This window comes from Erythrolamprus reginae, chromosome 2 (genome assembly GCF_031021105.1).
Source record: "Erythrolamprus reginae isolate rEryReg1 chromosome 2, rEryReg1.hap1, whole genome shotgun sequence".
NCBI lineage: Eukaryota > Metazoa > Chordata > Lepidosauria > Squamata > Dipsadidae > Erythrolamprus > Erythrolamprus reginae.
Window position 1 is genome coordinate 224,585,087 of NC_091951.1, and position 13,322 is coordinate 224,598,408.

A 13,322-nucleotide genomic window follows, 5' to 3' on the forward strand; every position below is an offset into this window, starting at 1 on the left:
CTCTATAAAATGTTTTATAGGTGGCATCTGCCCCCAGCAAGATTGGTCTAAATATTTAGCAATATTGTGAGCCACTCCGAGTCTTCAGAGAGGGGCAGCATACAAATCTAATTATTATTAATAATAATAATAATAATAATAATAATAATAATAATAATATGTCCCCAAACTGTTGGAAATGTAAACAAATACCTGGCGCATATTACTACATGTAGTGGACCTGTATAAAGGTAAGGAAATTTTGGATAAAAAATTCATATGCAGTTAGAAAAAAATGATCAGACAGCATATAGAATTTAAAGACAGAATTATTTTTATTAGGCAGCATATCAGATGGCTATGATAAAGAGACAATATACCTAATATTACACATCTTGACCACAGCAAAAATTGTGTATGCACAGCAGTGGAAGAGTGAAAGGATGATAAGAAAGATACTACTTGGTGCAGAAATGGACAGATTAACGTTGAAAATAAAAGATAAAGGAGATACAGAATACCACACTACATGGAATAGATTCTATCAATGACTAGAAACACAAAGTAGAAGTTGGAATGTAAAAGAATCAGGTTAGGTGGACATGGAAAGAGATACTATGTATGTATTAGAATGTATGTAACAGAATGAAAGATAACTTGATATTCTAGAGTATGATGGTCAAAGATAATTGTACAACACTAGTACTGTTTAAAATAGTATATATGTTGTTATTTGTCTTCACATTTGTTTCATGGCAAGTGGAACGCCAGGACAATTAGACTGTACAGTAGTACCTCTAGATACGAGCTGCTCCACAGGTGAGTATTCCAAGTTACGAGCAAAGAGGCAAGCAAAATTTCTGTTCTACATACGAGCTTAAATTCGGGATACGAGCAGAGCGTCCACTAGGTGGCGCAAGAATTCCATTTTTTCCAGTTATCTCCGGGCGAAAAGCCAAATCTAAATGCATTGGTTCAAGATACGAATTGATCGACATACGAGGTCGGCTCTGGCACGAATTAAACTCGTATGTCGAGGTACCACTGTATTCAATATATTTATATGTAAACAATAAAAACATATTTTTAAAAAGTTAAATTGAAAGCCTTGAGAAATGCATTGGAGAGTGCTATTTGATATCATCCTAGCTATGGTAGAAAAGTGGTTCCATAGAGACAGCATATTTCATACGATTATAATTTTCTACTCACTTGATGACTAGTGCATATCACTTTAACCTGCCTGTGAGAAAGAGCACTTTACCTGTGGTGCAATTGTACACCTCTCTCTCTGGATTGGAATAATCTGATTTTTGTGTTACTGTAGGTTGAATTAACATTTCTAGAACTAGAGTTGCATGAAACTTTAAAGTGAAATTTGCTTTTTCCATCTTAGAACCTCCTTAGGTTAAAGTACTGTAAACTACTGTGCCTACCAAATTATCTTTGTTGCTAATGATACAGCTCTCCATATCTTCAAAGTACTGTATAGCTAAATAAATAATGAGTTATTTAATTAATCTACCAGCCTCCAGGAGGCAGCAAATCAGTCTGATACCAGGTATAAATAACAATTCAGGAAAATGGATTAAAAGAGTAGGATTTAACCCTGCTGTGTTGTTCAAAACCACTATACACTTGTACTGTTTTCGAGTCTGTGCACTTAAAGAATTTTTGATTCGAGTCACACAGACTCGAAAACAGTACAAGTGTGATTTTTTTTTTTGCCCAGCAAAAACTAAGCCCCCTCACACTCAAAAAAAAATTATCATAGAGAGAACCTCTGAAATGATGAAAAGATATGAAATTTCAAGTTTCAGAAATGCAGGGAAAATTTTTTACAGGGTCTCAAACTTCGATTTCGAGTCTCACAGACTCGAAACATGACAGCAGGGTTAAATGCAAAATTCCTGGCAGGGTGAATGCTCATGTTTTAATTACAATATTTACAGCAAGTATAACTAGAGAGGGTTTATCTAAGACTGACAAACCTATAAAAATTACACAGATGTCTATTTGAACCTTTTTCTTTTCTTTCCAAATACAAAATTCTGTTTGGTGCTACAGATATTTAAGTGTCCTGCAAGACTTTTTCATAATGAAAATAATGTGAGTTATCTAGTGCCGTGGGTTCAAAGTCATAGGAGTGAAAGGCAATGTGTCCTGCAATTGAATAGTGTTGTAGAAATAATCTCTTATCTACAAATAATTTGGATGTGTACATGGAATAAAGTGTAGAAAGGCAGCATACCTCTGAGTACTGGACTATATGGAGGCAAATCAACAGAAATGGTCTTTTGTGGAGTAATATATTCTGAACACTTTCCATCTATTTGGCTACCTTTCTAAAAATGACCCTTGAGAACATTCAGCAAAGAAATTCTTGTATTTTTAATGGCATGATAATTCAATGGAAAGTAATTTGGGTATAATGGCAGTGTCATTTATTATCCACTGGACAACAGATTGCAAAAAGGACACATTCACAGCCTCCAGCTTTGATCACATGACTGAGAAAAACAGGTTTTACATTTCATGAAAAATTCTCTGAACTTCTGAAGAGCATTTTAGTAAAAATATAGATACTGCCCTAGGATCTAATGAATAGCTGACAGCACTAAAGTGCTATGGAAATTTTCAATTCGTTGGGTATAGTTACCTATTGTCTAGAACAGTGATGGCGAACCTTTTCCCCCTCGGGTGCCAAAAGAGCGTGGGCGTGCGGTATCGCACATGCTTGAGTGTCCACACCCATAATTCAATACCTGGGGAGAGTGAAAACAGCTGCTGGGCCCAGTAGGCTCGTGTTTTGCCCTCCCCAGGCTCCAGTGGCTTCCATGGAGCCAAAGGAGGGTAAAAATGCCCTCCCCCATCCCATTGGAGGCTCTCTGGAAGCCAAAAACGTCCTCCCAGAGCCTCTGTGTGAGCCAAAAATCAGCTGGCCAGCACACACATGCATGTTGGAGCTGAGCTACGGCAACAGGTCGTATGCCAGCAGATATGGCTCCATGTGCCACCTGTGGCACCCATGTCATAGCTTCGGCATCACTGGCCTAGAAAATAGATGTACAGTATTTGCACTTCAAACATGTCCCTGTTTTTCAATTATTGTGATCTCCAATCCTGAAAGTGACAATCTTTATGCCATAAGTTAAAAGTCCTGTGGGTCATCAAGATCCCTTCTTTTTATTTATTTTATTTTATTGTCATCCATGCTGGTTTTTACCATGGGATTTTTAAAATTGTTATTGCATCATATGTTAGTTACTTGATTGCTGTTGGGTGTAACTTCAATAAAAGTCATTGCAGAAATTGTTCTCTCCTTAACCAGTGATGGGTTGTAAATAATTTTGCAGGCACAGAAGCATCCGGGATGGGTGGGCGGAGCCTCCCGCTGCCACCACTACTAGTTTTAAGAACCGGTCCGAACCAGGAGCAATCCACTGCTGTCCTTAACTGATATTTTTCTCTACAAAACAGTGGGAAAATATGTAATATTTAGAACCTGAGGACAAGATCATCTGGATCCAACATAAAATTGCATGGCGGTATACAGCAAATGTCCAGTAAAAGGTGTCTCATGGAAGCTACTTGCACTCCTCAGAATGAGAAACTTCTGGAATTAATAAAACTACCATATTAGATCAGCACTGCAAAACGTTTAATGACCATCAGGTGGCAGCAAAGTATCTGCTGCTATCTGATGGTCATTAAACTGCCCTCTTTTGGCTGAGGATCTGTGGTTGTCTGGATTTTTGTAGCACAGATCAGATTAGTCCTGACTCCTAACATATTTAAGTCCTAACATATTTAAGCCTTAACATACTTAAGGGGTGTGCATAAGCGCACCAATGTGCCTACTGTCCCTGTCCTAATATCCTTTTGTTTGTTTGTTTGTTGATTGATTGATTGATTGATTGGATTTGTATGCCGCCTGAAATGACCGAGAAAAACGGTTTCCAAATAAACTCTCTTTATTTCTCTACAGGCTCTGAGCGAGCGGAAAACACTTTCACTCTATACGCGAGTTACAGAAGAAGCGCGTAAGACCAGAAGCTCGGCTATTTAAAGACTTTCCCTCAGCAACAGCCGGCGGCTGACAGCTCTTCCATTTTGGCGCCCTCTAGAGCAGCCAATAGGAAGCAGGTAAACAATGCTTATGGTTTCTTTCAATTCTGCTTAACAACTCTTGTTTAACTAGTTAACCCAGATACAGAACATTATAGAACATTACAGAATTTACAGGATTTAACACCCCTCCCCCTTCTGGATGATTTTACAGATTTTTATTCGGTCAAGTAAGTAACAAAGTCTTCTAAGTGAGGGGGTCTTCGCGAAGTCCGATCTGACCGTCGAGGGTCGCCCATAACTTGTGTGTCCACCGATGAAGATGGTTCCTCTCGTCCTGCAGACGCGTTGCTCCCCTGACCAGGAGATGGCAGAGCTGAGGCAGCGCTGGAGTGGCTATTTCCCCCAGGTAAGTCCCAATCAATTGGTTCCGGGTTCCTGTTTGTCCTTGCGAAATTCCCTGTGGGGAGGGGAGGAGTGTTATCTTTATGTCCTTCACTCTCGATTTTCTCCACTCTCCCCCTAATGTGGTCAATGTGCCTTTTCCAGAGGCGGCCATCTAGTAATTTCACCATATAAGTTTTGGGACCTGTTTGGTCTTGCACAATGCCACTTTCCCAATGCTTCCCGGTATCAAAATTTTTAACATATACCTTTTGTCCCACGGCCACTGCACGTTCAGGTATTAGTACATTGTCCGGTTTTAATTTGATATAGGAGGGGTGCAGCCTATCCAGGGTTGATCTTAACCTTCTCCCCATTAGCAACTCAGCAGGGCTTTTCCCAGTGGTCATACTAGGTGTTATGTGTTGGGTCAGCAAAAACGTGTCTAATCTCTCCTGGATGTCACCTGGGGCTGACCTCTTAATGGCCTCTTTGGCCACTCTAACATAACGTTCTGCTGCTCCATTAGACCACGCTGCGTGGGGAGAGGTAAGGGCATGCCGGACCCCCAGCCCAGCTAGGAACACCTCAAATTGTTTAGATGTAAATTGGGGCCCGTTGTCCGAGACTAATATGTCCGGGCACCCATGTGTTGTAAATAACTTCCTTAATACATGTATTACCGCTGATGATGTGGTAGATGTTAATGGCACTATTTCCAGCCACCTTGAATACGCATCAATCAGGATTAAAAACATATGATTCCCCACTGGTCCAGCCAGATCAATGTGCACCCTAGACCATGGCCCTTGGGGACTGTCCCACTGTGCAGGGGTGGTTTTTGGCGGGTCTGGCCGCGTTTCTTGGCACTGGCCACATGTTGCCACCCAGTTCTCAATTTCTTTATCCAAGCCGGGCCACCACAAATACCCCCTTGCCAATGCCTTCATCCTCACCACCCCTGGGTGTCCTTCATGTAGCATTTTCATAACCCTCGGTCTCAGGGCAGTAGGGATAACCACTCTTTCCCCCCAGAGAATGCAATCATGCATAACTGATAGTTCTAGCCTCTTGGTTTTAAATTCACCTATTAAGGGATCGTCCCCATTTGTTGGCCAGCCTTTCAAAATGTAATTCAAAATCCTGCTCAAAGTCTTATCTTGCCTGGTTTCCAATGCCACCTGCCTGGCAGTGACCACAGGAGACTTATCTAATTCGATAAGGAGTACCTCTGCAGCGGGTGCTGGGTCTTCTACTCTCTGTCCCAACGGACAGCGACTGAGGCCGTCTGCGTGATTAATAGCAGAGCCCCCTTTATGAATGAGTTGGTAGTCATATGCGGCTAGGAAAATAGCCCATCTGGACATACGGGGAGACATGAAGGGAGGAGTTGGCCGTCCGGTGGCTAGCAGACCCAAGAGAGGCTTGTGGTCTGTTACTAACTGAAAAGGTCTCCCAAGCAGATAATGATGAAATTTTTTCACCCCGGCTACCAGCGCCAGAGCTTCCTTGTCAATCTGCGCGTAATTGCGCTCAGCCCCAGATAGCGTTCTAGAAAAATAGGCAATTGGAGCCTCCTGCCCGTTTGGAAAAATATGGGCCAACACACCGCCCACACCGTACGGAGAAGCGTCGCAGGTGAGCCTCACAGGGAGGGTTGAGCTATATTGTACTACTAAGCTATGGGACGACAAAAGATCCTTCACCCTGCAAAACGCCCGTTGTTCATTCTCACCCCAATGCCACTCTGTCCCTTTATGGAGGAGTTTATGTAGGGGTTCAGCTGCTGAGGCTTTCTGTCGCAGAAACACAGCATAAAAATTTAAGAGCCCTAAAAAGGCTTGCAGTTCTGCTTTACAAGTTGGGGCAGGGGCGTCTTTAATTGCTCTAACTTTTTCCTCCGTGGGGTGAATGCCCTCAGCATCAATACGAAATCCCAAAAATTCGACTGAAGGGGTCCCCCACACACATTTTTCTGGTTTCAAACGTAGACCCTTATCTCTCAATCTAGTGAGTACCTGTCGAATTCGACTGTGCAGCTGGGCAGGGTTGTCCCCACAAATTAAAATGTCGTCGAAATACGGGACCACCCCAGCCAGGCCCCCCAATAAGCGCTCCATTAACCGCTGGAATATACCAGGAGCAACACTCACTCCAAATTGCAGGCGCGTACACTTAAAAGCACCCCTGTGCGTTACAATAGTCTGTGACAGGGCAGTGGCTTCGTCCACTGTTAATTGCTGGTAAGCCTGTGCAAGGTCCAGCCTCGCGAAGATTTTCCCAGACCCCAAGGTGTGTAACAGCTGTTGCACCACTGGAATAGGATAGGAGTTGTGCTGTAGCGCCTTATTAATAGTGGATTTGTAATCCGCACAAACTCGTAGGGAGCCATCTGGCTTCAGTGGGGTTACAATAGGGGTTTCCCAGGGTGCATGTTCCACTGGAACTAATATACCTTGTGCTTGAAGTTTTGTTAATTGTTCATCTAGCTTAGTTAGCAAGGGTAAAGGTACCCTGCGAGGTTTTAATCGAACGGGAGGAACAGAAGGGTCTAAAGAAAAAGAAATAGGAGGTCCTTTAAAGGTACCCAGATCAGCCCGGAAAACCTCAGGAAATTCAGTGACAAAATCAGGGGCAGTAGAAAATGTCAATTTGTTAAGACCTGTTACCGCTAATCCCAAAGGTGCCATCCAGTCCAACCCTAGAAGGGAATGATTAGCCCCGTCTACAACTAACAGAGGGAGAACATGGTTCACATTTCTAAAGGTGATAGGAACCCTAGTTTCACCCAAAATCCTAATTGGGTGACCCTGGAAATCATTGATAGCAATGTCCAAAGGTTGCAAACTGTCCCGTGCCAAACTTGGTATATACAAATGTAATTTATGCCAAGGCATCAGTGTATATTTCGAGCCTGTGTCCAATTCCATATGGCACGGCTGATGGTTTAAAAGGATGGGGACAACAATTTTATTAGGGGCAGGAGGGTAAACTGTAGAACCACTGAAAAAGCGGTTACCTCTGGCATTCCAAGGCCGGCGAAAACCCCGTCCTTGTGGCCGGAAAGGACGGTAGGCTCGGGGAGCAGGAAAGGAAGGCTGTTGACCTTGTGGAGAAGAGTTGTCATCTGGCAAGGCAGCACGGCAAGCGGCGGCGATGTGGCCTCTCTTCTCGCATCTGTAGCAGAAGGCGTCCTTAAAGGGGCAGCGCGACCGTTGATGTTGCCCTCTGCATCCGGCGCAGGCAGGAAAAGTTGGCCTGGGTTGACGTTCTGGTGGTCCTCGAAGGTAGCAGCAGTGGTCATTGTAGTCTTCATAGTCGGCGAGCTGAACTTCAGGTAGGCGGCGAGCCGAGGGACGCTGAGAGTCTGTGATTTTAAATACAGTTTGCAGCTTGTCATTGGACTTTAAATCAGCTGCCGCAGCCTCAGCTACCTCAGCTGTCTGAGCAGCTTTAATCACGTCTTGCAATGTGGAGCTCTCAGTTGCCAATAACTTGTTCCTTATGGTAACGTTTCGCATACCAAAAATGAGGGCGTCCGTCAATCTGGCTTCCGGATTGTCAAATTGACATTTCGCTAGGATAGTTCGGAGTCTGGTCGCGAACTGGTTAATAGATTCCCCATCCGATTGGGACATACGGGAAAATTGATGCCTATAAACTATGGGCGGCTTAGTTGGTTTAAAATGGGCAGCCAACTTTTCTTGTAAAGTAGCCCAAGGTACAGCATTAGGTGGTTCGGGATCAGTTAAAGTCCCAGCCAATTCAAAAATATGCGTGCCGCAGTAATTCAAAAATAGAGCGCGTTTCCTGCTGTCCTCAGCCGTATGTAGGCTGGCAGCTTCCAGGAAAATCTCAAATTTAGCCATATAGGCTGCCCAAGTTGACCGTTCCGGGTCAAACAACTCGGGAGGCTGAATCAGCGAAGGGGTCGACATATTGATTTTTTCCTAAAAAAAAAATCACCGCTAAGACCCTCGTCGCCAATGAAATGACCGAGAAAAACGGTTTCCAAATAAACTCTCTTTATTTCTCTACAGGCTCTGAGCGAGCGGAAAACACTTTCACTCTATACGCGAGTTACAGAAGAAGCGCGTAAGACCAGAAGCTCGGCTATTTAAAGACTTTCCCTCAGCAACAGCCGGCGGCTGACAGCTCTTCCATTTTGGCGCCCTCTAGAGCAGCCAATAGGAAGCAGGTAAACAATGCTTATGGTTTCTTTCAATTCTGCTTAACAACTCTTGTTTAACTAGTTAACCCAGATATAGAACATTACAGAATTTACAGGATTTAACACCGCCCCTCTCCGTCGACTCGGGGCGGCTAACAACAGTGATAAAACAACATGTGACAATCCAATAGTAAAACAATTAAAAAGCCTTATTATAAAACCAAACATACATACAAAACATACCATGCATAAATTGTAAAGGCCTAAGGGGGAAAGAATTTCAATTCCCCCATGCCTGATGGCAGAGGTGGGTTTTAAGAAGCTTACGAAAGGTGAGGAGGGTGGGGGCAATTCTAATCTCTGGGGGGAGTTGGTTCCAGAGGGCTGGGGCCACCACAGAGAAGGCTCTTACCCTGGGTCCTCTTTTATCGTTACTTTTTACTTATGTTTATACAAACTACTATTATCCTATACATGCTTGACAAATAAAATAAATAAATAAATAAATACATTTATAAAAAACTGGTATCAAATCAAGAAGCATAGAACACCAACAGGGGAACAAATACATTCATTCAAGTAAATAGAAAAAGTTTAAAAGTGATCATTTGGAGTCAGATGGTGCTTCTTGGAAGGCATGTAAGCAATTCCTCTATTTCTGGTTTAAATCATCAGCCACTCTGCCCGTTTATGACACAAAAAGGGGGGAGGAATATCCTAACCGTGTTTATCTGAAACATTGACTGAGGTTAACCAGAAGGAAACCAGCTACTCTCTCAACCCTTAAAACCACTTTCCTTTTGCATCATTTCAGCTTGGCATTGTCCAAGCACACCATTTTTCTCTTGCTACTTTTATTTTTAGTCTCATAAAACTTTATCTGCGGCTGCAAGTTAAAATGGACAGCCTGCATTTCCCAAAGAGACTGAAATTGACTGTATTGTTCTTGTCTTGTTTAAGTTTCGACAGACCTCATTGGGTGATAAACCGCATTCCCCTTTCAGAGTGGGTGCATCAGAGGGGAAATGTGTCTGGGGAGGGAGAGGTGATCATAAAAGGAAAAGTTGGTCGGAAGAAACAATGAGTCCACATATTTTAACAGTTGGATTTTTTTAAAGTGAGTGAAAGTAGAGGAAACTTCTTGACTCAGAAAATGAAATTTAAGAAAATCCATGGTGGTAGGCGCTGGGCAGTGACCAGAGAAAAGTGTGATCATGCTTGTGGTTACATTGAAATCTGGAGGTAGGCCCAGAACAGGACACCTTATTAATAATCCTGAAAAGAGGCTGTAACTGACATTCACTGCTCACTGCTCACAGTCACTCATGCCCTCATCACCTCGAGGCTCGACTACTGTAACGCTCTCTACATGGGGCTACCTTTGAAGAGTGTTCGAAAACTTCAGATCGTGCACAATACAGCTGCGAGAGCAATCATGGGCTTCCCAAGGTATGCCCATGTTACACCAACACTCCGCAGTCTGCATTGCTTGCCGATCAATTTCCGGTCACAATTCAAAGTGTTGGTTATGACCTATAAAGCCCTTCATGGCATTGGACCAGAATATCTCCGGGACCGCCTTCTGCCGCACGAATCCCAGCGACCAGTTAGGTCCCACCGAGTTGGCCTTCTCCGGGTCCCGTCGACTAAACAATGTCGTTTGGCGGGTCCCAGGGGAAGAGCCTTCTCTGTGGTGGCCCCGACCCTTTGGAACCAGCTCCCCCCGGATATTAGGATTGCCCCCACCCTCCTTGCCTTTCGTAAACTCCTTAAAACCCACCTTTGCCGTCAGGCATGGGGGAATTGAGACATCTCCCCCGGGCCTATACAATTCATGTATGGTATGTTTGTGTGTATGTCTGCTTTAATAACGGTTTTTTTAAATATTTTAAAATTATTAGATTTGTCTTGAATTGTTTTATTGTTGTTGTGAGCCGCCTCGAGTCTCCGGAGAGGGGCGGCATACAAATCTAATAAATAAATAAGTAAGTAAGTAAGTAAGTAAGTAAGTAAGTAAGTAAGTAAGTAAGTAAATAAATAATTCATTTTATACATTTTGTGGTGGGATCTTGCTGAAAAGGTGACCTTTAATCCAGGCACGAGAACTGACAGAAACTGGTTAAATTCTGTGGTGAGGACTAGACCAATATGATTCACACCTGAATAGGTATCTTAGAGCAGGGGTAAGGAACAATGGCCCTTTTATAACTTGTGTACTTCATGTCCCCAAATTTCTGAGCCGGGCTCAGGAATTCTGGGAGTTGAAGTCCACAAATCCTAAAGGGCCCATCGTTCTCCACCTCTGTCTTAGAGGTATGGTTCTTTATTGAGGGCATGATCCAGTAGGATAATCTCTTGCCCAAAACTTGCAGAAATGAACAGGCCCATGGAAATGACCTGTTATGTCTCTGTAAGCCATTTTGAAAACAAACGCTGATTGGCTAAGACGCGGCAAGTCAAATGGACTTGCCGCCAATTTTAACGAACTGTCAAAAGTTTCCCGCTTTCCTGAAAAGTATAAATAGCCGCGGTTTCAAGCCATTGTCTCAATTGGAGACTGAGAGTTGAGCTGATCACTTCTACTTGTCTGTGCTAATAAAGAGCTGATTATTAGCCCTTGGTCTCCAGTCTACTGATTTAACAGTGGCAACGAAGGTGCCCGACATATGCGTCCCCGATGGCTTCCTCCATGGCACAAGCACCGGCTTTCTTCAACCCCGATCAAGAAACTTGGACGACCTATATGTCCAAATTCAGAATATTTCTTCAAGCAAGCAACCTCCAAGACGCTTCCAACGACAGAAAGTGTGCTATCTTCTTGAACTACTGCAGCCCCGCAATCTACAGCCTCTCCACTACGCTGGTCAAGCTTGACACCGTGGAGACTGTCACTCGGATGGCACTTCAGGAGAAGCTGGCTGCCCTGTTTTCTCAGTATTTTGGGAGAAGTGTTAAAAAAATATAATGCACTGTTAAACAATAAAATGGCAGTAGAACTTTAACACACATCACATCCAGCTTTATGGGAAAGCTGTACATTAATTAACAGAGACCTGTGTGCTCTTGTAAACGTATGAGGAACAACGTGTTTATATAACCATATATCACTTTACAAGATGCCCTTTCCCCTGTGCATTTAACGATTTCGCATTTACGTCCTGTACCTGGTACTCGGATAAAAGTAACCGAAGTCATGAAAGTATATCGCTCTTTCTTAGTATTATAAGAACATTCTCAGGAAGGAAAATTACCCCCAAAATTACAAGACAAATTAAGAAAGAAAAAAGGAAGTTAAGAATGACTCACCCATCCTCTTTTTATGTTTTCTTGATAAAGTCTGAAGCAAGGAGACACACATACTTCCTTTGTGATGCGTGAAACAGGAACTTTCCAATTTCATTATAGAGAATATGTGCAAAACATTAGGATAGTCAGTTTTCAGGTTGTATTTTATTTATGTATCGAATTGACATAGACACTAAAGCTTACATATATGTCTCTGGGTGGTATTCAGTAAAAACAAAACAGAATAGAATAGAATAACAGAGTTGGAAGGGACCTTGGAGGTCTTCTAGTCCAGCCTCCAGCTTAGGCAGGAAACCCTACACCACTTCAGACAAATGGTGATCCAACATCTTCTTAAAAACTTCCAGTGTTGGAGCATTCACAACTTTTAAAGGCAAGTTGTTCCACTGATTAATTGGTCTAACTGTCAGGAAACTAAATTGCTTCTCTCCTTCATCCATTTCTCCTTGTCCTACCCTCAGGTGCTTTTGGAGAATAGCTTTGCTCCCTCTTCTTTGTGGCCACCCCTGAGATATTGGAACACTGCTATCATGTCTCCCCTGGTCTTTCTTTTCATTAAACTAGACATACCCCATTCTTGCAGCCATTCTTCATATATCTTAGCTCCCAGTCCCCTAATCATCTTTGTTGCTCTTCTCTGCACTCTTTCTAGAGTCTCAACATTTTTTTACATTGTGGGTGACGAAAACTGAATGCAGTATTCCAAGTGTTCTTTACAATATCAAGGCATTGTAAAGTGGTATTAACACTTCATGTGATTTTGATTCAGTTCTTCTGTTTATGCAGCCTAGAACAGTGTTGGCTTTTTTGGTAGCTACTGCACACTCACATTTAAATGGGTGTCCACTATGACTCCAAGATCCCTCTCGCAGTTATTTCTATTGAGCGAGATATCACATGTACTGTATCTGTGCATTTTGTTTTTCTTAACTAAATGTAGAACCTTACTTTTTTCACCATTGAATTTCACTTTGTTAGATAGCACCCAATGTTCAAGTCTGTCAAGATCCTTCTGTATCTTAAGCCTATCTTCTGGAGTGTTGGCTATTCATGCCAGCTTAGTGTCACCTGCAAATTTGACGAGTTTCCCATCTATCACCTCGTCCAAGTCATTGATGAAGATGTTGAAGAGTACTGGGCGTAAAACCAAGCCTTGGGGTACTTCACTGCATACATCCCTCCATGTAGATGCAGTTCCATTGAGGACTACATGTTGAATGCTGTTGATCAGCCAGTTACAAATCCATCTGGTGATGATACTATCTAACCCACATTTTTCTACTTTGTCTAGTAGCAGGTTATGGTCTACTTTATCAATGCCTTACTGAAGTCCAAGTAAATTATATTGACAGTATTCCTCTGATCCTTTTATCACTTTGCCAAAGAAGGTAATAAGATTAGTCTGGCATGATCT

At 42.7% G+C, this 13,322-nt stretch overlaps 1 long non-coding RNA gene across 1 annotated transcript; it reads left to right on the top strand.

Annotated features, from left to right (window-relative positions):
• Nucleotides 1-3,947: 3,947 nt before the first annotated feature.
• LOC139158830 (uncharacterized) lies at nt 3,948-8,630 on the top strand. Its single transcript, XR_011557747.1, has 3 exons — nt 3,948-4,125; nt 4,262-4,456; nt 8,472-8,630. It is a non-coding gene; the product is annotated as an uncharacterized lncRNA (long non-coding RNA).
• Nucleotides 8,631-13,322: the final 4,692 nt, after the last annotated feature.